Source organism: Haemaphysalis longicornis, unplaced genomic scaffold (genome assembly GCF_048455015.1).
Source record: "Haemaphysalis longicornis isolate Haplotype H1 unplaced genomic scaffold, Haemaphysalis longicornis Haplotype H1 scaffold_10, whole genome shotgun sequence".
NCBI classification, from domain to species: Eukaryota; Metazoa; Arthropoda; class Arachnida; order Ixodida; family Ixodidae; genus Haemaphysalis; species Haemaphysalis longicornis.
The window spans coordinates 106,867,327-106,884,834 of NW_027526204.1; the positions used below are offsets into that span (position 1 = coordinate 106,867,327).

Here is a 17,508-nt window from a genome sequence, read left to right on the forward strand (position 1 = left end):
GTTCTTCATATGAACATCTCATCATGATACAAGCACGTGATATTTTTCGAAAGTAATGGTGGAAGCGAGCGCCTGAATGAAAAATGTGCCGGCAATTTTTTCCTCCCTAAATCCTCCAGAGAGAAAAAAAACATCAGTAAAATAATGGCTGTGCCTTCCTAAAATATTGTTGTTCTGTTCACTATTTATCTACCTGACAATTAATATGTTCTTACACATGTAATTCAGTTCCTCCTCCGTCGGTTATCTTTGGGAAAATGCAGCAAGTGTAAAGGGAGCGACACGTTGAACAAGATCCCCAGCGCGCCCCAGAACTATCGCCCCGTCCGGCCTAAGATGTGAGCGAAACGGCTCTTGAAACCCAACAGGCAAGCTGACAGACACACGTCATAGAAGTGGGTGCAGCGTTCGCGACTCCAGAGCAGTGACGTAAGGCGAAATGTCCGCCGGCGCGCACCACATAGCGGATGAGTGGCTGAACTAAGCGTCCCTACCCTTCCTATTGAAAAGCACGCGACGTGTCAGGCAATGTTTATACAGGCGGCGTTGGGTGGTACTTACTACAAATTGATAAATCTGGCCGAGCTGAAGTGTGAGTACCGTTGGCCTTTAATGAGTAACCCTGACCATTCATTCCTTGATTTTTACAGGTGCCATTCTGTCACGGGGCATGGTGGACGAAAATTTCCATGGCTGACCATTGATGACAATGACGAGGGAGAAGCTGTGTGGGGGCGAAGCCAGCACTGACTCTCTCATGGCCATTTTGTAAATGATGTAAATAGATTGCTCGTAACCTTCAACCATGGTTCGTCTTATCTGCTGTGCCACAACATTACAGTTCTTTGCTAAGTTTCACAGTTGCTACAAATCCTGTTGTAGAGCAAACCTTTTATTCGCCTTAAAGGGGCCATTAGGACAAAATACCAGTTTCACTCACAACATTGGGTGTCTTATAGTGCCCCTACTGCTTGCCAAGCAGCGAATGATGCCTTATTCATTGAGAGATTACACAATTTAAGCCAAAGTTTCAATCCTCTCGCTAAATAGTGTCTTGTGATGTCAGTGATGATATATCCAGGGCAGGTATTTGAAATGAATGTTGAGCACGTTAACTAGGGCTGCAGCGGATAGGGAAACCTTGCCTTGCATCCAACAAGGATGCAACATCTTGCGGTGACAGGCCTCCGCGTAGGCGACGCAACTGCATACACTACATGGATACATGGGGCTCATCATCATTCCCTCTTGGACTTCATCTGCGAAGTGAACATTTTCACGTTCAATTAACTTTGGTCATCAACTCCTACTCCCTCGTCTATGCCCTGTGGCAAAATAAATGCCTTATAATTTCATTTCTTTGTTCACCGCCCATCCTCTAGATGGCGCATGAATAGCACTCAGGCCCACTGTCCATACTCACTTTGTTTTTGAGCGTATTTGCACCTCGCTTGTATTTCTGGCTTGTCTTTGTTACAGCATGTAGTAATCGTTTCGTGAAATATAGGGTATGCTCAAGAAATAGGGTCATGTAAGACGATGTCGTTTACGCCAATCGGCCAGTGTTGTGAGAAAACTCCAAAGCGCCATACTGCTGAGCAGCTCTAACAAGCATAGTGTGCACCATACAACAGCGCACACTGGTACTTTTGTTTAGTTTACATAAGTTTTTCAAGTTCCATTGTTCACCCGATTCCTACTATTATAAAATGAAAAAAAAAAAAAACTTGTTTTTCAAGCTCATAAGCCCTGCCTAACAACTTGCGTTCGCTTTTGCTGGCCTCAGCCAGTTGCACTGCGTCCCATAATGCGTGCCAGTGTCATACTAATGAGGCAGTCATTCCAATGAACCAAACATTCATTTTTTCTTCATGAAAAAATGAAGAGTAAGCCCCTTTGAGTAACAGGGATTTACTTTTTCGTGGCACTTACAGTGAAACCTCATAAGAACGGAAAAGGTAGCTTTGTTATAGGTAGTCTACTAATAGTAACGTGATGAAACAAATAACTTGCAACTCCTGTTGTATCCCTTACTCCATTATGGCTCATTTTGTCGCCTCGCATGACCTTGTCACACTTGCTGAGGAAGTGACACGGCAATACCAAAACGGTCAGAAATGGAAAGACATTTATTCTGCACTTCAGCCAGACAAATGATGACTAGCCGGGGATCACGGCATGTGTAACTTTGCCTATGTAATTTGCTTGTGTACAACTGCTCATCCGTTATACTGCTCCTTGCGCGTCGTTTTAAATTGTAACCGGACAATGGTGGCGGTGGTCAATCCCACGGGATATGTCCCAGGGGAAGACGAAGATCTGGCACGACATGGCCTGGATTAGAATATGGCCAACAGTGCTGGACGAGGTGTGCACAGCGTGACCTGCTGATGATCGGACCTTGGGGGAACGGGACTTCCAGTAAAGGTGTGGTTTTCCAGGGACTCCGTGTCTTTCTTGGGAACCACGGTCGGGTGAAAGGACCCTGGTACTAGAAAATAATGCCCTGCAATTACCTCTATGTGATGAATTTTGATCGGCCCATAAATCTCAAAGAAAAGTTTTCTGGTAGCACAGGTAACCATTCAACAGAAGTATTTCGTTATTAAAGTGTGCAAATTTATTGTTCCATTTTTCTGCACATCCAAAGATGGCCCAGTGTGTCGCAGTCACCGTGGCCATGGTCAGCTGCAAAAGAAGCAAAGTTTCACTTCAGATGATGGTCAGCTGAACTCTGAATTACATGCAGTAGCTACAGGGCCGTACCCAGAGGGAGGGGTTTGGGGGTTTGAACCCCTCCTGAAACCTTTTCCAGGCAGCATGTAAGCAATACTTACTGTTGCCTTCGGGAAAACTACCCCCTTCCCAAAATCCATACCCCCCCCCCCAAAAAAAAAAAAAAAAAAATCTGGCTATGGTCCTGAGCAGCTATAATGGGAAGCACAAATTGGGTGCCACATGAAGACAGCACCCATTGGCGGATCCAGAACGGGGGTCCGGATGGCCTGACCCCTCCCTTAATTTTTGAACTTATACCCCCAATACGATGACCCCTCAGGTGGTAGAGAAAGTCTAGGTAACGATTTTTTATATTTCTTAAATTTTTTGCTTTTCCGAAATATTTGCAAATAAAAAAGACTCCTCCCGCTCCTCCTCCTCCACATGATGATGATCATCATCACTGATTGAAGCTGACCCCCCTCAGAAAAAACCTGGATCCGCCCCTGACAGCGCCAAAGAATGGTTGATAAACCGGAAGGATAAGCAGTCTAATTTCGGGTTTAACACACCAAATAACACTTTCACCTGCCTGCCTAACTGATTTGCATGACTTGCACACACGCACTACTTCTCAAGCAGCTCTTAGGTAGACAACAGGGGCCTTAGCAGTTGGCCAACAATAACTGAGCAGAAGGCTGTACAAGATGTTCTCCAAGCTGCGGGTGGGTCTGGTGGCCAGCACACAGCATTTGATCACACGTACTAAAGGGAGCACTAGTACCAGAGGCCTTCATACCAAAAAACTGAACCCTGAAATTTCTGTTATGACCAGCAGCATGTTTAATTTATTTGCATGAACGGAAAACAATGCAAACGTATTTACCTTTTTACATTATTTTTTCTTCACCTGGTACAATGCTTGAATAATTGTTTGTGGGGTTTGTGCCAAAGCTACACCTTCGCTAAAGGCACACTGTAGTGGAGGGCTCGGGATTACTTTTGACCACCTGGGGATCTTTAGCGTGCACCGAATCTCGACCACACGGGCGTTTTTGCTTTCCGCCTCCATCAGAAAAGCAGCCGCCATGGCCGGGAATCGAACCTGCGTCCTTGGTCTCAGCAGCACAACACCATAGCCACTGCAGTGGGTCCCAGGTACATTGCAATGATGCCTGAATGGTTAACCCAATCTCAGCTCCACCCGCTGCAGTCGATCGAGCGATCGGCACAGTAGGGAGGTAGTTTTTATGCCGATTAGCAAACTTCAACAATTAAAAAATAAAAAGTAGAAGCAGCAAATACTCAAGACTGCATAAGACAGGTGTATTGGCGTGTATCACTTGCACCACCAGGCAGAGAAATTGAACTGAAATTTAATTTTGCAATGGCGCATGGGTTGATGGGTGTCTGAGCGTGCAGAATTAATCACACGTGATTACCCCTTTATTTGTTCTTTTTCTTTCTGCACAGTTTTATTTGTCCTTAGCTTGTTTTTAAAAAAGAGTGTCTGTATAATAAACTGCAGTTGTAGTAGCGCACTTGTGTTGTCCTTTCAGAGTCCCTGTCCATTTTATTGCCCTCCACTGTTCGAGCAATGGAATATCAACTAGGCCAACCCATCACGTTACTAAATCATGCAGGGTTCTCAGTTTTGGCGAGACTGCCCTTGTACTTTCAAAAATGTTGCGGGTACCTTAAAGTCACTTGTCAAAAATGATAGCTAACTTAAACAGTTTTCCTTTCCCTCTTTGTCACTCCTTTATCCCTAGCTCCTTAACCACCGGTGATATAGTATGTACAGAGAGCAACACACTTGTCGTACTTCTAGCCTCATCCTTCCTCGCCCGAAAAGGATATAAAGAAAACTACTATGGCATGGCGTTCTTAAATCTTACCCACCACTTTTGGCCTTACAGTTTTTGTAAAAGCTTGTTTCCGCCGTTTTCAGAGGTAGTTCAATGAAGATGAACTCGCTGTTATAGACAAGTGTGTGGCACGTGCACTGTACTCTGTTTTATTGTGTGATTTCCGAGTAAGAGCCAAAGGGGTTGCGAAGTCTTTCATCGCGTGAAAATCCGTAGGCTTGACTTTAGCCGTACGAGTGCATACTAAACTAATGCCGCGACAATATGCCCTGCGAGGGACTGAAAAAAGCTGCGAGAGAAAGTGAGACGAAACAGCGTCGCGAACAATGTACAAAGCAACGTTTGTACCTTTCAGTTAAGGAACACAGATTGCGAGAATGTGGTTTTAACGTGATGGATGGCGATCGCTATAGCTCATCAATTTTCTTGGTGCAAACATTTTGCTGTAATTAAATGCCAAGGCAGCCAGTTGTCTCATCCGCGTCGCTGGCTTCCTACCTACCTAATGTGTGCTGCGTTTTCATTCGTTTGCATTCAGGTTGAGCAACCAGCTTGTCTGCGAAACAACAAAGACTGGCACTATTAACAGCTAATGCCAACGGATTCCAACAGTCATTAGATGCTGCGGTAAATTTACAATGATCGTCCGTTTAATTTGCCCTCGCGGATCGAGTGTGAAACCTCGCGACAACAGTTTAGGGCGGGACAGCAAAGAAGGAAGCGTATAGGTTTTAAAAGCATTGAATCGTAACAAACTGGTCGTATGTACTCACCAAACTCACCATGTCGCATCGCTGGCGATCCGTTGGTTAACCTGCCGCTGCTGAAAAGCGACGACCGCACATACGCTACAACAAATCCGCCATCACGGGAAAGACAAAAAAAAAATACGCTTGAGGGCGCAGAGATCACCACTGAGCAGTCGCCTGGTAGCGAGAGTAGAGTACGTTGTTTTTATTGTGTTTTATTGTGGAATGTCGCAGCGGCGAAGCTCTCGTCCGTTATGGTCCTTAGAAAGATATCTAGAGACCATAGTGCCGTAGTTGAACCTGATATGAATTAAGACGAATGATATTCGGAAGCGTGCTAGGGTTTTGGAGAGAATTTTATCTCAATCACACTGTAGTTTCAAAACAAGTGGCGTTACCTAGGGTTCTAGCCACTGTACCTAGGGCCAGGCGTTTTCAACACCTTGCGCTGCCGTTGCTGCCGTCTCTCGGTGCGTTTCCAAAACTTGTAGGCTGAGTTGCACACACAACTTAATAAGGGGCGCCCTGAATTTTGGATGGGAAGACCAGCGAGAAGGCTTGCGCGCCAACTTCAAAAAGGACGCAGCGCGATGTTTTGCCTATTGACGATTTTTTTCAAAGGCGGGTGATCTTTCCAATGGCTTTTGGCGCGCGGGAGCCTCCTTTTCTACACCAGACGCACTCGTGCACCTGTGGGATTGGTTCCGGCGCACTGCAGGGCACTTTGTGACTTTGTTTGTTCTGTGGGGCGGCCGAGTCCACGATGCACATCTTTTTGGAGTGCGCAATTCCACAGGCGCTCTTACGCAAAGTAGCCCAAATATTTGATGTTCCTGGTATTCCATACGAGACAGTGCGGTTCCTAAACCCACTCCCGCGCGCAGCAATCAATCAGTTCGTCTTGCTCCTGGTAGAATGTTCATATCAAGTATGGCTGGCCCGCTGCGCTGTCACTCACTCTGAGCAGCGACCAGGCCTCCATGAAGTACTTGCAAAAGTACGGAAAGAGGTCTGGTTTCACCTGCAAAGAGAGCAGCGGCGGCTTGGGGCCCAGGGCTTCATCTCCACTTGGTGTTCACCGGCAGTAATTTTCGAGGAGGCTGGGGGAAAAATCTCTGTCACATTCTAATGCTTCTCTTTTTTTGCAGATTGACCCCATATAAGTATCACGGTAGTAACGGTTTTTTCCCTTTCGTACAGAAATGAAGAGACGGCAGACCATCGCCCCCCTATGCCCAGGGGTAAGGGCCGCCACTCAGAAAAAAAAATACTCCCCTTCGGGGGGGCGCTTACACTGAGTGGCGTAGTAGTTGAGTGATGATGGTTGGCTGGGTTCTGTAGCCCTGGGGTGCGGCACTCATGTGCCAAACCCTCCACCATCTGACAACGGTAAGCGGGTCCGAGTGCGACCTTCGGATATTTATTGAGGCGAAGGCCTTACATGTCGGTCGTTCAGTCGACATTCAACGTTCTTGAGTCAGTAATCGTTAAAGAAAATTACGATCTATTCCAAAAGAAAGTTGAGAGAAGAGCGAAAACTATAAAGAAGCATCCAACCTTCGCTGAAAGTGCGTCCAGTCGATCGTCCAGCCTTGAAAGAACCAAATCGCAAACCAAGAATGAACCCATGCGAAGATTTTTCGCGCCCTAAGTAAATGCATCTACGAACGACCTAAATGTATACCGATGTGTGGCTTCTGAGATGAAGTGCTCCTTCTTTATGATCGATGCGTGTATTGTCTTATCTAGAACCGTTGCTTTTTCGCGATTTTCAAGTAATTGTTTGGGACAATGGAAGCCTGGTTTCGCGCACGCGCCGTTTGTCCAGTGAGCTTATTACAGCTTTTCTGTCCACCAATCGGTTTATGCGGAAATGTATTAGTTTTTAAAGACGATAGTCTTTCTTGGGCTACTTAAACCCAAAAATTTTGGTCTGTCTGTAGGTCTGTCTGTCTGTCTGTGACTCGATTCAGCCACCCGGCCAAAGTAAAACAGATATTGCGCAATAGTGTTATATATACTCAAAGCCAAACGTAAACGTCTAAGCCCAGTTTATGTGTTCAATCTTGTCAAGTTTGTTGAACAAGAACAAGACATTACGCAAATATAAGACAGGAAATTAGTACACAAGGGATATTTACAGTGTTCCTTTATTAAAAAATTCATGAATGCTTGGTTTTTCGATAGCAAATGATATTCTACATCTACTGCAAAAAGCTGCCGCCTGCTGTTACCCGCGCCACCTCCTGGCGGCATATGAAAAATCACGCTGCAACAGCAACGAAAGGTTTCACTAGCTAGGTTCTACGTTCTGCTTGGAACGCACGTGGAGCACGGCCACGCCGTTCTATAAACCTTGTAGTCGGCCGCCTCGATTCACGCACGTCTCTGCTGTACTGCAGCGCTGGCATCGAGGAACCCAGCCTGTAGCAGTGGAACGCGGTAAATTCAAATCGTCTTGAGCAAACCATTAGTGTGTTTACCTTGGGATGAGCGCGACGGTACAGGAACAGCATGAGAGGTGAGCGGGAAAAGAAAGGGGGGCATTTCCATTGCAAACGTCTACAGAGACTATCGTCTTGTGGCGACATTTGCAACTAAAGGAGCAGATACGCGGCCAATTTTTTTGACAGAACGCCATCGCTCCACCAAAAAAGCTTCCGCTATATAAATTACGAATCATCCGAGTGTGTGAAGGTGTATGAACAGCGAAGCTGTATAAAATACACATAACAGAAGTTGTTACAGAATCACGTATTTATTTTTCTCATCACTTAGACCGTGGTTTTGTGATTTGTTAATGAAACTTAGAAGCGCTTTATTTATTAAATTTAATTTATTAAAATAATTTAATTTGAGGAATTTATGTTAAGCAGGAAAACACGGAGCTGTCTGTATCCCTCGCGTAGAAGCCCATGTGCTGACATCGGAAAGGCGTTTAAGTTTTTTGCAATTTCACTGTGAAGTAAGTAACTGGGAGAAGTTAATGAAACTCCCGTAAATATATAGTTGCCTCAGCGGTCGATTGCCGTATAATTGTTTTTCTGAACGTTTCGACTAGGCTAGGGTTCAGCCGTTGTCTTCGGGATAACGGTGCCTACGGGATAGAGTTGGCCCTGTCGCAATGCGGTCTGGTTGAGGCAGAACTGTTGCCGAAGAATAAGAATGCGCGGAACTGTAGCCTTAAACAGCTGCGCTGTAACAAACAGATACGCACGAGCACATCATGCTATGGGACGCCGCGCGCTTCAAAGATTCGTGGAGCCTCGGGACTGTGGTCCAGCGTGGGCTATTACCGCCGCCTTAATGCAGACAAAATACAAGTTTGTTTTATTCGCAACATTTCGTGTTTAATAGTGCCCCCCAGTGCTTGTCCGGCAGCAACCGGTGCCGTATTCACTGAGAAATTAATCAATTTAGGTTAAAACTTTTATTCTTTCGCCAAATCGTGTGTTTACCTTACGTCTGCCATGAAGTCACAAGGGCGGGTATTCTAACGAACTTCCAGTGGGTCATTTGACTCTGCAGACTTGCTTTTCGTCAGTCTTCCCAGATAGCGCTACCATATATAAGCAGCCGCGGAGCGTTGTCCGCCGTTGCGTTGTTTTTGACCGTATTTGCCCCTGCCTTGTTTTTGTTCAGGTAGAAAGTAAAAGTTTCGTGAAACATGGGGTATACTCGACAAACAGAATCACGCAACACAACGTCGCCTACGCCAACCGGCCAGTGTCGTGTGAGACAATTCCAAAGCGGTGGAGTGCCGTGAAGCTAAAACAAGCATAGTGTGCCCAGTACCAACAGCAGTGCGCATCGGTACTTCTATATTTACGTGTATTTTTGAAACTTTCGTTGTTTACCCCACCATTCCTACTGCTCTAAAATGAATATGCACTACATTTAAGCGAAATATAGCTCGTTCGGCAAGCTTATAAGCCCTGCCTAACTTGCGTTTGCTTTCGCCGGCCGCAGCCAATCGCATAACTTGGCACATATGACATCACAGGTTCTGTTGCGGGAAATGATCTAGTGGGTCACATGGCCGTTCTCCTTTTTCCTAATTGTATAGCTTAAGTGAGCAAAGTGTGCGTTAAATGGGGTATCAGTATGATTTTAACGAGACAATCTTTCGAATAAACTAAACTTGTGTTTTGTTTGCATGGCCCCTTTAAAAAAATGCGAAGAAAATTATCTACGCATATGATTGGAGTGCGTACAAACAGTGGGCAGTGCCTTTGTTCATACAGAGCTATTGAAGCAGAACAACGATGCATAATGCCCTATCCATGAATAGCTTCGCTAAAAAAAGATTTTCCATCGATAAAAAAAAAGAAATAAATCAACTACTCCCGTGTCGAAACGACAACGATACGGGAACCCCAAGCTTTCCAAAATCAAGTCCAACACCAAACGAATCAACCCTGAAGCGAGCGGACCCACGTCACAACGGCTTATAATGCACATAAGGTTTTTCTAGCGTCACAAAATAAGCTAGTGACGCTAGGTATTTATTTTTGAGACGGTTTACTGCACTGAGCTTGTGCTTTCTGATACTTCACTAATGCGGGCATTCCGTGGCGTTTCCTAGCGTTCAACCTTTGTCGTTGAACGGCCGTTCACCCCTCGTCGGAACTGCTTCTACCGTGTCGAAATCGGACATACAGCGGCTTCAGAACGCCAGGGATCCACGTCCGTTTCCGACAACGGGAAGCACTTTAATTTTTGTTCCCTTCACCCACGATCATCATGGTCGTCAAAGAAAGTTGGCTTTCCTGCAGTGCGTTTTGGGTGGGCTACTGTGATGTCGTAGGGCGATCTATCGTGATGATAATAAAAGAAAGACAACATCAGTGAGGGGCTTAAAGCTCCACTTTAAAAGCGTTACACGACACGAGACGTTGAATAGTGTGAGCTTAAACTCGGCAGTATACAACGAGAGGTGACGTCCACTCCGGCACACCCCAGAAAAAGAAAGCTGATGAACGCAGCCCAGCAAGCGAACATACAAGCACTGAGGATAAGTCAGGTGATTACTGTAAAAAGGGGGATTATGGCTGCGTTCCAATTCGCGGACAGCTTGGTATAGACAGGCTACGAAGCAGCCAAATTAGACTTTTAAGCAGAATTGGAACGGCGCAGCGGTCACTAACGCAGACGACAACTTTGTAGCAGACATGTTGAGTAACGCAAGCCCCAGATTTCGTAAATAATATAACCGTTATTATTACAAACATTATGAAATTTAAAAACTAATGAAAAGTATCGTCCCCAATAGTAAACTATACTAAATATTTTAATAAAATAACAAGTTCATTTGTCACAACATTAGTACACAAAAAGGTGGCGCTGCCGTCGCTTAGTGGGCAGTGGTTTAGACAGGAAGTATAGTGCCTAGAATATACTCTAGGCACTATACTTCTAATATATTTTAGGCACTATACAGGAAGGTAGCCTGCATCGTTGCTGCCTTCGATTCTGTCTCTTCGAAGCATGTCTTCGTTGACTGCTTCGTTCGAATTGGAATGGGGCCTAACATGGCGAACTGTCTACGAAGACGGCAACGGAGCCGTCTAACGGGTGAATTGGAACGCACCCTGTAAGGCGAGTTTGTGTGGACGTCAATATAAGGGTCGCCGGTAAAATAGTTCCTCCCGAAGACGAATAAAGATGTGTCGACGGTGGGCATGCGTGTGGAAAAAGAAAACGTGAAACTAGTGAATGATGTGTCTCTGAAATCATGAGTCAATGTTTAATGCACTGCCACTGAGGCTTTCGCCTTCAAGTCGTCTTAGGGATAATGTAACAGAGTTAATATAACATATAATATAATATAACAGGGTTAATATAACAGTCCCTGTGAATTTTTGACTGGGTTTTGCAATAGTTCGCGCTTCCCATATAAAAAATCCGAGCAGTCGTCCTAAAACACCCGCTCACAGTTGTAAACATTATGGTTGTAACATTATGCGCGCAAACCCAAGATGCCATACCAAACTTTGAGACCCCGAACACGACCTCCAGTTGAACATGAAGTCGCATTTTGGGATGCCCAGATTTACATTTGGTATGCCGGAATCTGGCAACATTTGGGGCAACGTTGCATCGTTTTCCGATAAAACAAGAGCAATACAATTTAATGTAGATATTTTGTTACGATTTCTTAACTGGTCCATGAGGCTGTGGAAAAGAGGATGACTACAAAGAGAACGAAAGATTTACCAAAGTAAACACCAAAAAAAAGTTCTCAGAAAAACGTCAAACATGTCAGATGTCCCTAGGAAAAAAAATGGCATGAAGATGAAAGATGTGTCCTCTTGAAGATGACCTTTTTGTATGTAAGACACAACCTAGAGCGCTTAGAGAGAGCAGAAAAGTATTTCTGCAATAAATAAATAAATAAATAAATAAATAAATAAATAAATAAATATCTATAAGATGTTGCCTAGCACAGGTTTCGAACTGAGAAAAAATCCACGCTCTATTACCTGCTTAAAAAACATTGCTTGTACTCGAGAGAATGTATCATTATCATTATCAATGAAAATTTAATGTTTCTGGTTGTTATCCTTATTTATTGAAGTGCAGATATCAGCGCTTACCTGGACTCGGAGGGTGAACGCTTGTGTGTCCTATGTAACGTAAGCGCTTTACCTAATGGCAACTACAGTTAAACCTGGATGTAACGAACCTCTAGGTAATGAATTCCTGGATTTAACGAAGTTTTTCAATTCCCCATTACCACCCCATTGAAGCACGTGAGTTTGCGACCTCTATGTAACGAAGGCGTTGTGACTGGATGCAACCTGGATGCAACGAATTCGCTACGCTTATGAGTCATTATTTTTTTCACTGTTCTTGAAAAATCGGTCGGAGAAATGCATTAATTTCCCGAATTTCGCCCGCACCTCAAACTACCGTGCGTCTCCAACTGTGACTGCGGTGTCGGTCAGGTGCCTGTGTGTCGGTTTCTAGTCGGGCGTCTCCACTGCCATCTGTGGTGTCGGTTCTTCGGTGATGAGTTATGCCGACAGAAAGCGGTAAGTTTTGCCTTTTCAAGACAAGCTCGTAATTTTAAATGCCATCTCCGCCGGAGGGAAAGAAGAACGTCGCCGCTCGGAACAGTAGCCTGCAGCTATCACCCTTTCAACAATTTCGAGTGCGGAAAAAAGCATCAAGTTCGCGAAAAGATGGCCTTTCCGCATAAGTTTTGTCCTTGAGACGCGCTAAGGCACCGAAAAGTGTCCGAAGGCAAAAGTGATACTTAAGTTACGTTTTTGAATATATACCGAGTTAAGTGACCCTGCTTCTTTGTAGTGCCATAATGAAAATAAACTTCGCGCTACAAGGACGGGACGATAGAAGAGGACACACCAAACAGCGCAGACTAACAAAGTGTGCAGATTCCTCGCACATATGTACTACTATCGCGTAGACATGTGGAACCAAGAAAAGTTTAAAAAAAAATAATAATAAAAATAAAAACCACACTTTCACCATGACACGTGCAGTCTCAACAAGATTATACACCATAAAGAAACGCGATTTCCTTGCCCAACAGCGATATTGAAGCAACAATAATGCAACTATCCCCCGCGCGCACATTTTCCCGCGCCTCCATTATCTCCCGCGTGAGCGCGTCACGGCTCCTAGCGAGCACCTTTCTTTTTTCAAATTCGTTATATACCTGTAGCACTAATAAATAAACATAAAAAAGAGATTCTCTAGTCAAAGAAACCGAGATAAGTGACCTAAAGTGAATTAAATTACGATGTGGTCTTTAATAAATTCTTGAATAGAACTACTGGGTATGGGCTACGTCACACATATGTTGTTGTAGTCGACAGGCCACGTAGAAATTACGGCATGCAGGTGATGTATTATTTGATAATGAAACTTTGTAATGACTACCCTGATGTTATTTCAATTGCCAAGAGTTGCAGGAATGTTCGCAACTTGACTGCAGGGTTTAACGCGCCGACGCAACGCAGGCGGTGAGGCGCACCGTAGTGGGGGGCTCCGGATTAATTTTGACCACCTGGGGATCTTTAACGTGCGCCGAAATCTCGCACACACGGGCTTTTTTGCTTTTCGCCTCCATCAGAAAAGCGGCCGCCGCGTGCTGGGAATCGAACCCGCGAACGAATGTTCACAAATTCAAAAGTGCTGCTCGAGTCCTGTTTAGTTCCGCGAATGAGTTATCAGTACAATGATGCAGGTTTGTAAGTTCCAGTACTTTTAAGCGCCATGTTTGTCCTCGCGATTCCTTGTATTCGTTTGTGTTGCCTGAGCTGATGTGTGCTCTTACTAAAAATTATTATGACGTCATCGCTATATATTACGTTATCCTACGGGTATTGAAGTGAAATGTGTGTGTTTTTTTCCTAATTCTTCGTATGTCTGAAGACTATTTATACATCGTACGTTGTTTGTGCACTAAAACTACTTCTGTAGCTGCTCAAGCGGGGTGAAGCCTGGTGAGGAGGGTATACCCCTTTTTGCTTTGCCTCACCGTCATTTCTGCCCTGTACTGCCTAAATGGAACAATAAATGCAAATACAAATGCAAGTTTGCCGTATAGCATCTATTTCCCGCTACAACTTCAAAGCTATCTCCCTCACCTTCCTCTCCCCCTATCTCAGTTTATCTAGGATCGAGAGGAAAAGGCGATAGCGAGGAATAATGAAATATATCCGCGGTAAAAATCCTTCATCCAACCTGCTCCAATTCGCCGCTTGCGGGAACTCTTACGAAGAACTCTCCCGCAGACGTTCTATCCTTGCGGATGCGGCCTTGTGCATCTTATTATTGTGAGCGTCTTAAGTCTGTCATAATATGCCGCTGCAGTTATTATGAAGGTCATGGCCTCGTTTATTGTTTTCGTTGTCATATTTATGCTTCTTCACGTACGGACGTCCTACTGTTTGCATTGAACTCCTGGCACTTTGCGGAACGAATGGTGATGCCTTGCTACTTATGCCGATAACACCGGTCCATTACACTTTCATATCCTGCAGAGCCACTTTTCATATAGAAGAATTACTTGCGACCGATGAAAAATGAAATCATCCGGAAGATAAATTACTACGTCGTTTTCAGCCGTACACTTGACCCGGCAAAGTTATTTTTGCTTGTAGCTTCGCAATTCAACTAGGGGAAGAAACTTGCTTTAGCGTTCGCCTAAAGTTTATGTAGCTTTTCGCTTATCCTGTCTGCAAAACTGAAACGTGTACTTTTAAATACTTTCGATTTCACAGGGAGCCTTGAAGTTTACGCAAAGAAAAAAAAAAGAAATGACTGGAATAATATTTTTGTTTCATTGTCGTTGCGAACTACTCTTCTTTTTTGCATACGTGCTTTGAAGCAGCTACAGAAATTATGTCCTCAATATCACGTATCAGAGCATTACTTTGGTTACTATAAATGAAAGTGTAAACGTAACCGAAAATGGAACTTCTTGTCAAACTCACAGCCCATAGCATCAGCTTTTTCTGGTTTCGGCTGTTTAGTTCATATTTAATTTTTTTTAGCCTCCTTGGCCTCGTAAGCCTCATCTCGTCCGTAGACAGCCTTATAGCGCGACGAATGCAACATCACATGTCTTGTTATAGCCGTTCGGTCTCGATTCAAGTCGCTGAGTTTGAAGAATTGACAACTGCGCTAGTTGGTGATGCATGTGGGACATCTTTAAAGTAGCGCACTTAAACACGGACACAGTGTTCGTGTTTAAGTGCGCTACCTTAAAGATGTCCTATTCGCTAAGGTTACAGGGCTTAGCTCCTGCCACCTCGTTCCTAGCTGCCATCGTGGTGCTATTCGTGCTTCATTACCGCGTTCCCGCCTTCTGAATTTCCTGGCTCGTAAGCACTCGCGAAGTCGAGGTCTGAGGCGTGTACACTATACGTTAGAAAAAAAGGGACATCATTCTTGACTTCGGAAGCTGCTCTTCGGTGCATTTTCGTGAATGTTGTGCCTAAACCTCTTGTAGTTTTCGTGCTTTCTGAAAAAAAAAACTATCAGCTACATTCACCTTCCAGTGCTTAGATTTCCATGAAATGCCACCAAGAGTGTGTACGCGCATAAATTTGCACCTTTGCACATCTCTCTCAGTAAACGGAACTGCTGTTAAATTGAACTAATTTTTTCGGTGCCTTGAAGTTCCGTTTATCGGGAGCCTACAGTATACTTTAATCATAGGCGCACAGAAAAACCTGAGATTTCCGAGCCACACTTTTGATCAAACGTACAGGTGCCGTTAAAAGATATTGAAACACGGTCTCGTACATTTGCAGGAATTTCTTCTTCCGGGAACAGCCTGGCTGCATTAGTGTGCGTTTAAAGGAGTCCTCCATATCAGAAAACGCTTTCTGCATACCGGTAATGGCTGTCGTAAAGCCAGTAAGAGAAATATTTTGTGACATTCACGAATCCTTGTTCCGTATACTTATGGAGGCACCTGTGCATGTTTTCCGCCGTTGCTGGTTATGGACATGGCAGTTTGTTTTTTCTTGTAATCGCAGAAGTATTTTTCCGCGCCCAATCATTGCTATCTGAGCTCAACGATGGTACTCCGCTGTCCTTCTGTAGCGGTTAGTGTGTCCCGTATCCGTTCTCTAAGACAAGGATAATAATAAAGGTCATAAGGCCTTGATATTTTCATATACAGGACAGCTTATTATGGTCCTTAAAATGTCTTACCATCAATGCCTCCGTGATGATAGTAAGGCCGTGTCTATACAGCGCTGTCCGACGGTATTATAAGCACTCCACTATATTGACGTCGACCGTCGTTTTGTAACAAAAGTGCCGCGTCTGGCACTACGTCGCTCTAGATAACGTAAAGCTAGGCAACCTAACCTAACCATAAGTTAACGCAACCTAAAGCCCACAAAGAAATACCTTAAAACACGACAACTAACCAAAGCCATAAAAATAATAGTCCAATTTAAACAAGGAAAAAAAAAAAGAACAAGCGAGGCGAAAGTAGGTCTCGAACCACCATCCTTGGGATCAATTGAGAACCTATACTCGGTTAGAACTCAAGAACGGCACCACCTCATGTAGTGTATCACTCCGCCAAAGCGCCGGACCCGTGACGTCAGTGCGCGCGCGTTTTGAAAGGGGTTTGCTATGAATGCGTGATATCGTCTCCCTTGTCTCACGCAGTTTGTTTGTCGCCACTGGAGTCGTTTATAAGCATATTAAGTCCAAAAAATCACGGGAACGGCTCACGCCATGTTCAAAATATTCCCAGTAACGCCCTACTTGTGCCGCGCGGAGAAACATCCGGCTACGGTGATAAGGCACAGCGGCAACTTCCGGTGCCATTCTTAAGTTGTCACCGAGTATAAGACGGATCCTATACACTACAACGACAGACGGTTTGGTCGTTGCTATTCTCGTCTTAAATATTTCAATGTCGTCAGATGGCACTCTAGCCATGCCTGCACCGATCAGCTGGAGTGCCGTCGGACGGCACTCTAGACATTGCGTACACTCGGTTACAAATTAAGAACGGCAACGGAAATTGCCGCTGTGCCTCATCACCGCAGCCGGATGTTACTCCGCGCGGCGCAAGTAGTGCGTTATTGGGAATATTTCGAACATGGCGTAAGCCGTTTTCGTGATTTTTTGCATTGAGTCTGCTTATATCCTACTGCAGCCGAGTAGTAGTAAAGCCGAGTAGTAGTAGTAAAGCCGAGTTGTATAGTAGTAAAGCAGAGTTGAAAAGGCGCGGTTAAGCCAACGGCGTTCCCATTTCTCGTACGATTCCCCCTCGGTCTCATTTTCTTTCTGCTCTCAATTGCTAGCAGACTGTACACAATTGGCAACATACTCACCAAGTAATCACCAAACAGTATGCAGGTATATTAAACCGATATCCGCGGGAATGTCCCGGATAAAGCGCGCTCTTTCTTTTTTACTTCTTCCTGCACCGCGCACGGCGGGGTCCCGCTTAGATCGCGAACAGCGCTGGCTGCAGCGATGTAGCAGCCTCGAAACGGACGGAAATGCCCAGAACCGGGACAGACTCAATGTCTTACTCATGTAAGCGTGACGACCGGAGAAAGCCGAGGGGGAAAAAAAAACGTTAAAAAAAGTGCGTCAAAAAGAGCACACGCCGCTTTTCAGAGGGAGCGCAACGTTTTTAAGCATACATACCGTATTTACTCGAATAA

At 44.7% G+C, this 17,508-nt stretch overlaps 1 protein-coding gene across 1 annotated transcript in view; it reads right to left on the reverse strand.

Moving 5' to 3' along the window:
• Window positions 1–17,508, reverse strand: part of LOC144159064 (prolyl 4-hydroxylase subunit alpha-1-like) — a 58,175-nt gene that overhangs the window by 37,912 nt on the left and 2,755 nt on the right. The gene's annotated exons all lie outside the window — the stretch shown is intronic.